This window comes from Camelus ferus, chromosome 8 (genome assembly GCF_009834535.1).
Source record: "Camelus ferus isolate YT-003-E chromosome 8, BCGSAC_Cfer_1.0, whole genome shotgun sequence".
Taxonomy (NCBI): domain Eukaryota; kingdom Metazoa; phylum Chordata; class Mammalia; order Artiodactyla; family Camelidae; genus Camelus; species Camelus ferus.
Genome location: NC_045703.1, coordinates 24999214 through 25008269, shown reverse-complemented (window position 1 = coordinate 25008269; position 9056 = coordinate 24999214). Strand labels below are relative to the sequence as shown.

Here is a 9056-nt window from a genome sequence, read left to right as displayed (position 1 = left end):
GCAGATCCATGACCCATTTATTACAGTCTGAAAATGGCGAGCTTGGCTCCCTAGATCCCATTCCCTTAAATTCCTTTTCCTTTCTCTCTCCATTTCTCAAAAAGCCGCTGATATAATTTGAGTCATTTACAGCACTTGTATTTACAAAGTGTTTTATGGTCAATTGGATTTTATGAATATTTCATGGGACAGAATCTCTCTGCTATCAGGACTTAGAAGCGGAGGAAAGGAGGGAGTTCCAGGGAGAGCCTTCAGAAAGTGTCTGCAGGGGACTGAGTGGACCTCCAACCATTTCCACATTACGAAGAGCAATGGTAAAAATCTGTCCTCCCCAGGGAAGCTCATCTCTCTGTCTTTGTTGTGAAAGAATCATGAGAATTGCTTTGACCCACACTGCCCCCTGGCACTGTTCTGGGTACAAAGCAGATTCAGATGAGACTTCATCAAGCTTCCTCATATAGTGGAGACACCACCACAGGCACCAATATCACCGCCACCACCACCACCACCACCACGTCACCTACTGACATTATTATAAAACAGCTGTCAACATTCTTACTCCTCTAAAGTCAGCAGAGAAAATGCACAAGACGTATATATAAAATTTTGGTAATTATTGACAAATTACCCTCCAAATAGATTTTACCAATTTATACTCCCACTAATTTCCCACGGGAGTGTCATTTTCCTACCAGTCCACCAACATGGACATCGTCAGTCTATATTTTATGTTTTGCTTTATCTTTCAGAACTTGATGGGGGGAAAAATCTCATTTTTACTTTATATTTCATTTCTTGTTAGTGAGATTAAGCATCATTTCAGTTTTTAAATGCTAGGGAAAAAATTTGGAGAAACATATCCTAAATCATATACCATGGGTGTTCATCTTTGCGGGGCAAGAATATAGGAGACTCACACTTTCCACATTATGTGACTCTGTAGTGTTGAAAATATGTATAACTTTGCTTTTTTTCTGATTTCTAACGTCAAATTTCTAAAAGTAATTAGTGAGTGGCTCATTTTTAAAAATTACATCAATTATTATTCAGGATCAATTAATCAATTAATGCAAGGCACCCTGCAAGGTAGAGAATACACAACTGATTAAGGTAAGTCCTTGCTCCTTGATGCTTATTATCTGGTTTAGTCAACAAACTTTACTCACACTCACTTTTAAAATGAAGCAAACAATAAATATAATGCTTGTTAGCAGACCCTTCTCTCCCTGAGACAAAACATCATCACTCCCGATCTGGCCTCTTCATGTACCCATATTCCCAGCATGTCACCAGGACTGTGGGTTTTTTGTTACTCTATTACAGCAGATATGTTGCCAACATTTAAACTCTAGCAGAGTGCAGAGTATAGGAGTCATTTTGGAAGAAGCTGAGAATAGAACAGAAACAGCTCTCATGGAAGACTGATCTTTTGGAATAGTTAGATTTCAGATATACAACAACCTAAGAGAGTATAAACAGAGGCCAACTGCACACATCTGCTGATTAGAAACCAGCACAGAAATTGTGTGGGCAAATCTGTGATGGTACAATGCCCTTTAAGCAGGTTTTTCTCAGACAGAGGGAAGAATCTAAGGAGGAAGGGTCTTCCAACCCAAATCATACTAATCTCACTTTACTTCCCAGGAAAGACCAGGTCTTCAAAGGAGGGAAGTACTGAATTGTTTTAACACACCCCAAAGGATACAAAGGCTATAATAAATCAGGTTGATTTGTGAATAAATTTCACTTGATTATTAACAGGAATGTAAATGAGCATTTCTGAAAAACAATTTGAACTTTTTGATACTTGAATTCTATTTCTAGGGCTCTATCACTAAGGAAATAATTCTAATTACAGAAGACATTTTATAGCATTTATAATAGCAAAACATTGGAAACAGCATCAGGGAGACTGCTACCCAATGAAAGAGGATGATTCAATAAACTAGGAAAACTCCACCCACTGGAATATTACACTGCCCTAAATAATGGTGTTTCAAGGTTCACATTCTTTTTTCAGTAATGCATTACTGGGAATCTATCCTAAAGAAAGAATCCAAAAACACAGGAAAGTGAAAACGTCCTAATGTCCAACAGTAGAATAGTTAAGTGAGCTCCTATTGGTTCTTTAAAACTCAGCTCAAGGGTACTTCTCCTGGGAAGTCTGCCCTCACCCCTGGCCCAGCTCTGGGCTCCTATGATGCCCTGGGCAACACTCATCATAGCATCACTCCAGGGTTCTACACCTGTGTGCCAATCTAAGAACCTTAAAGACAGGGAACTTGACATTGTTGATTTTGTACTCCCAACCCAGCACAGAGTCTGGCACAAAGTAAGTACACATCCAAACGTCTACATATGTAAGGGGATGTAATCGGTGTATTTGTTTGTTAGGGCTGCCATCACCAAGTATCACAAACTAGGTGACTTAAGCAACCATCACAATTTATTGTCCCACAACTCTGGAGGTTAGAAGTCTGAAATAAAGGTGTCTGCAGGGCTGGTCCCTTCCAAGAGCTCTGAGGGAAGGACAGCTCCAGGCCTCTCCTTGACGTGTGATGGCCATCTTCTCTGTGTCTCTTCCCTCTATGTGTGTCTGTCTCCAAATTTCCTCTTTTCATAAAGATACCAGTCATACTGGACTAAAGTCTACTCTAATGACTTCATTTTAACCTGACTGTCTCTATAGGGACCTTATCTACAAATAATGTCACAATCTGAGTTAAAGGGAGTTAGGACTTTCACAGGTGAATTTCAGGTGGACACAATTTAACCCATCATAATCAGCAAATTTGAAGATCTATGAAAGTTCACAATAATAAGGAAATGTCTTTTATAATGATTAATAGATAAAAGAGGTATATTTATGAACACAGTTCTTAACTTGGATTTTTTTTTTAATTTAGAGTCCATGATCATACTCAAATTAAGAACCACTGTGGTACAAGATTTCAAATTTTTTTTAAACAAAAAATGTGAAGGTAATAAACCAAAATGTTACTAGTGTATGTCTCTGGGTGATGGGAGTATGGATGTTTGGGATTGCTTCCCAGTTTTCTGCAGTAATTTCAAACTACTTTTATAGTCAGAAAAAAAAACTTTCACTTTTTTTTAAAAAACGGAAATGATATTCTAGAACGGTTTACAGACATGTAAAATGAATATGTTTTACACAAATTGTATATTTACAAACTGCAAAAGAAAAAAATGGAATATTAGGGAAAGAAAGGAAGAAAATTTATAATGCTCACAGAGTTCACAAACAGAAGCTCTAGAAAGAGTTGTGTGTATGTCTTCCTAATTTTTGTGTGTGTTTTCCAAAGTGTTTTTATAATTACTCTCACAACCAGAACAAGCCAATAAATCTTATTAATTAAGAACATGTATTTCAACTATTTGGTTGTATATTAATTATTCAGTAGTAAGAGCTGAATTAACAAATTATGGTACAATGATAAAATGCAATACTATGCAGCTTTTAAATGACCATTATGAGACATATAGAAACAGGAAACAGCTTATGAGACAGTTCTGTCATAAAAGTAAAATATAAAAATACACACACACTAATTATAACTGGTAAGATGTATACATATATAGACAGTAATTTGCAAAAATGAAAATCTAGTGAGTAGGATTATGTATTATTTTAAAAGATTCTTTAATATAATTATACTTGCATTTTTAAAGTACTTATGAAAATGTATTCTAAGTAGTCTTATAAAATGTTCTTTCCTAAGAATATCTGTAAACCATTTTACACTGTCTGAAACAGCTTATAACCATTCAAAGGATTAACTTCTTCATTAGAAGATGGCTGGCAAAACTTCAGGCTTGTCTGGCTCCCAGAAAACAACCCTGCAGTAGTCATCACAACTCAGTGGCTGGTTTCACCTTCACTGTTGGTGGAAGTGCACATGGGTACACCCTTTCTGGAGGACAATTTGGCAGTATATGTTAAACATATTAACATTCACTCCCTTTGAGTATTTCCATATCTGGGAATCTGTCCTACAAAAGCAATTCTACACATGTACAACGTAAAGGTAACATGAATGGACAACTGGTCTACCAAGGGTGGCCCTTTTTTGCCAGGGGCTGTGGGAAGGACAGCTTCAGTTAGAAAGCAGTGGCAAGACTGCAATAACTTCTAAATGGAAAGCCCATGCAGCTTTGATTCGATTCCCAGTTTACTATTTCCTTTGATGTCTTTATTTCTGGCAACTAACCAGAAACAAGGGTGCTGATTCAACTCTACATGTTCCAATCATAAGCATGCCAGTACAGATTCAGCTGAAATAAGCAAGTTTTAGATTGTTTTTAGCTCTCACCTTCACAAACAGAATTTAGAGTGTAGCAACTCTTAATTCAAAAACAGTTTTTTAATTATTGTATTATTTAATTATTTTATTTTGGTGGGAGTGGGGTATGTAATTAGGCTTATTTACTTTTAGAGGAGGTACTAGGGATTGAATTCAAGACCTCATGCATGCTAAGCATGTGCTCTACCACTTCGTACAATGGCTCATAAAGTGGTAGAGCCATATATGCTCTCATTTTTTCCTAATTTTGCTTAAATAGGGAATGTCCAGATCTTAGATTTGGGCTCCTAAAGGCTTGTTTCCTAAATAAGTTTTGTTTCCACGCATTTACTCATGTTCACATAGAGTCTTAGGACTGTTGCCTTGTGACAATTTATAAATGAGACATATTTCTCACCTTATTTTTCTCTGACTCTCTCTATGGTTGACTCAAAGTACAAAAATTCTGATCAAGTCAAGAATACAGGTTAAATTAGATCTCCTCAGTATTGGCTGTAAAGGAGGCAGAGTACAAGCACAAATTATTTCAAGCTAAAATGAAATTAATGAATTAGGCTTGTTTCTAGACCATATTCAGTGTAACAAAGTAGTGGGTAATTTTTTCGGATTAAAACAAGAGAAAAAATTTTACAATTTATTGATATTAGGGTTCGTCAGATGAAAGTATCTTTACAAACACTGATGATATCTACTTGTAGCCCATTGCACATTTTGAACATTTTTTTCTCTACCTCAAGCTAATGACAGCTTGAGAGACGTGAAGGAAAAAAGATAAAAGGAGTCTGGGTGAGTTGTGTAGTATCACATTGGGGGCTACTTGGAGAAGCCTGACAGATAAGCATTACAAGTTGTCAATTTTTAAACCTGGAGTCTCACCATTAACTGGATTGACAGTTGCTTAGAAAACAACATTTTAAAAAAAATTTGCATTGGTAACATGGGATGTTACTTTACAAAATAACGTTACTACATTTGATTAATAAATGCTATATTATCAGGTACACAGAAATTCTCTTGTGAGACTTAAAATTAGGCAACCTTAGAAGGATAAGAGTAAAGAGGAGATTTTAAAAGGAAAGGAGAACCAAGAAGTGAGACCTTCAAAGAAAAAAAGTTTTAAAGATGTAACAAGTATATGCTTTTTAATAAGTTCTCTAAACCAACAGCAGTGATTTCAAAAAGGTGAAAAGCAAAGGCAAGGGAGTAGGAGTATGCCTGAATTTGAAACTTGGGATGCCAGGTCAGGAAAAAATCTAATAATGTGTGATTTAAAGAACCTCTATTAAACACAAAGAAAGTATAAGCAGTACCCGATGACAGCACAGTAAGCTAGTGATGATGAGGACAGGTGAGAGGTCAGGAAGCAGGCAGTGACCACTCTTCCTCTGGGGCTTTTCCTGGCCAGGTGTGAGCCCAGGTATGTGGGGGCCCAGAACTGCACAGACACAGCATGTTGGCCTGAGCAGTCAGCAGATGTGGAACAGGACTCAGTGATTTTCTCTGCTTTTCAGCAGGAGTCGGTGGGGCAGACAGAGTGAAACATGATTCGCCTTGCTTTGCAGAGGAAGTCACTCATAGCCAAAGAGATGTGGAGAGACAGGGAGCCCTGGCAAGATGTGGAGGTGGTGGCTGCAATATTGCCCCCCACTTCCTAACCTGGAGCCAGATGCATGTCATTACCTGTCACCCTGAGGTTTTCTGTCAGAATCCCCAGGCAGTGCAGGGCATTCACTTCTGGCACGAGCTATTCTGGGAAGAGATGCAGGAAGGGAACTAGTGAATTTTTGGCAGGTACAACATAAAGCAGAACTATTGTCAAAGAGAAGGGAAGACCTGAGAAGCCCAGTGACTTCCAATAACCTCCTGCTCCTGCTCCTCTGAGGGTCTCCTTCACTACCAGGCACCTACAATGGATTCACTAGCTCTGGGCAGAATCAGTTATCTAGAGTTTGACCATATGGGGCTGTTGTAGAACTTGAAGTGAAAAATATGTACATATACACATATGCATTTATATTTATGTGTGTGGAGATGGAAGGGAAGAAGGAAGGGCTGCAGGGGGAAAAGGTTATTACTCAATTAGAAAAAAACAGGAGGTGGAACTACATGACCTCTCAGCTAATCCATTATCTATAGGATCTTGTGCAAATAGCTATACCTTTACTTGAAAGAAAGGTATTCCAAGAATCTATTCCAATAGGCACTGTACTCTGTGCAACAGACTCTCTTGGATTACACTAGTTTTACTATAAGAAAAGTTCCAATAAAAACTAACTGATAAATAAATCCACTAGCTTGAAAACAACATGAATTCAAGAACTTTGTCCAATTTACTTTGTATCAGCACAATGCCTTTTAATTCATATATAAGCAATATATATTTTCTGAATAAAAAATAATTATTTTGTAATTACAAAAAAATGATAAAGTGAGAACTTAAGATTTATCCTGCCTGTACTATTACAAACTGTACTGAATAGTAAATGAGAAACCAAAATAGTAAACCCGATACTAAATGAAATAGTTTCTCTTTATATTTCAGCTAATAAGTAAAGGAGAAATAATGAAATCAGTTTATCCATTTAGCAATACTCAGTGTATGAATGAATCTAGACATTAAGCATCAATGGCTGCTAAAAATGAGAAACACCAGCCAACGTGTGTGTCTCCTGATAAAAGAAGACACCAGCACCTATGAAGTAGCCTTTTCAAAATAAAAGGAACCTGAATGTGACCATGCTTCAGGACCCAACTGCTAATTTACATGAAGTACTGTGGACAGAAAAACATGTTAAATGACACCATGAGGATACAATCAGCAAAATCCAAATGGTATAACGCTCTAAAGGACAAAGAACCTGGTTTCATCAAAATATAGTTCGCAAGGAAAGAGAGAGAGAGAAAAACACTGAAAAGGCAGAGAACAATAAAAAAAGACTTAATTACTCTGTCCAATCCAAGATGTGAATCTTATTTGGATCCTTATTCAAAAAAAAATTTTTAAATCTTATATTTTTAGACAACTGGAAATCTGAACACTGACAATATTTGATATTATTAGCGAATTATTTTTGAGTGTGAAAATGGAAGTGCAGTTATTTTTAATAAGTTCTTATCTTTCAGGGCTACACATTGAATTATTTACAGATAAAATAATTCTGGGGATTAACTTCAAAGTAATATGAGGGAAGGGAGTGTTTGGAGATACAGATAAAATAAAATTGACCATTAGTAGATAATTATTGAAATTGGATTAGAGGTACATGAGGGTTCATTATATTATTTTCTCCGTTTTTGTTTCTCTTTAAATTTTTTCATAATCAAAAGCTTTTTGTTTTGTTTTGTTTTGATTTTAAGGCTCTGGGAAGTTACTGGAGGCTTACTGATAAATCAAAAATGATCACTATAGGGACTAACTCCTCCCTGATCATTCAACTGACACGAGGTTTCTTCAAAAGATCATTTCACTCTAAATTTCATGACTCTTTCTCTCATCTTTTTAATCCACTTCCCTACATGTAAGATAAGGTGATTACTCAGGTTTGGTTAGAAGCTCTGCCAGCCAAGAACTTCTTAAGCTTACCACCATCCAGGCCTATGATCAGTGGCCCAGGCAGGGTGGTTTCAGTGGGTGGGAAAGACCCAGGAGATGAGAAATAGAAACAGTGAGAGCAGTCAGATCTTTCAAGGATGTTAAAGTAAAATTAAATGAGACAAGGGAGCAATATTCAAATTACAGATTTTACAAAAGAGGAAAATAACCTATCACTATCAGCACTGATATACTGTATGCCTCAAAAAACCCAGAAAGTCAAAAAATAAACTATTTGAAACAATTAAGGAGCTTAAAAGAGTTCTGTTAAGGGTTGAATCGTGTCCCCCCAAAAAGATGTGTTGAAGTCCAAAGCCATTCTGAGTACTTTAGGATGTGACCAAATTGAGTTAAGGTCATCATGGTCGGGGCTGAGCCAACATGACTGGCATCCCTGTGAAGAGGGGAAATTTGGACACAGACACACACACACCCATGAAGATGAAGGCAGATCAGGCTGAAGCATCTATAAACCAGGAAAGCCAAGGATGGCCAGCAAACCAGCAGAAGCTAACAGAGAGGCATGGAACAGATTTCTCCTCACAACCCTCAGAAAGAATCAATCCTGTTGACACCTTGACTTTGGACTTCTAGTCTCCAGAGCTGTGAGACGATAAATTTCTGTTGCTTAAGCCATTCAGCCTGTGGTGCTTTGTTACAGCAGCCCTAGCAGACTCACCATCAAAAATCAATCATAAAACACAGTGATGTATGATGCTAGTCACAATAACAAGTTTTTAAAGTACAACACAATTAGGAATAAATTTCATAAGAAATGGACAGGCCCCATATGAAGGAAACTGTTAAAAACTGCTGAGAAACCCATGTGAATGATGACTTAAACAGGAAGAAAACTCTCATTCTTAGGAAGTCTCCTTAAGGGAGTGGTCTATCCTTGTGGCTCCGATTTCTGTCCTCTTCTCTCATGAATCCACTCCCATCAGGCTTTCACTCTGTCATTCTACTATTATTGCCCTCCTCAAGGTCACAGTGATCTCTCTGGTCTATCTATACTCATTCTTGAGGTGTCTCATACAGTCTCATGGCTTCAAACACTTTCAAGTGCTGATAGCTCCAGCATTTGACTTGCCACCCTGAATCTCTCCTCTAAACCTCAGACCTCTCTGCCCTTGTCTCCTACT

At 37.4% G+C, this 9056-nt stretch overlaps 1 protein-coding gene across 2 annotated transcripts in view; it reads right to left on the bottom strand.

Moving 5' to 3' along the window:
* Positions 1 to 9056, bottom strand: part of ANKRD6 (ankyrin repeat domain 6) — a 198199-nt gene that overhangs the window by 152580 nt on the left and 36563 nt on the right. The gene's annotated exons all lie outside the window — the stretch shown is intronic.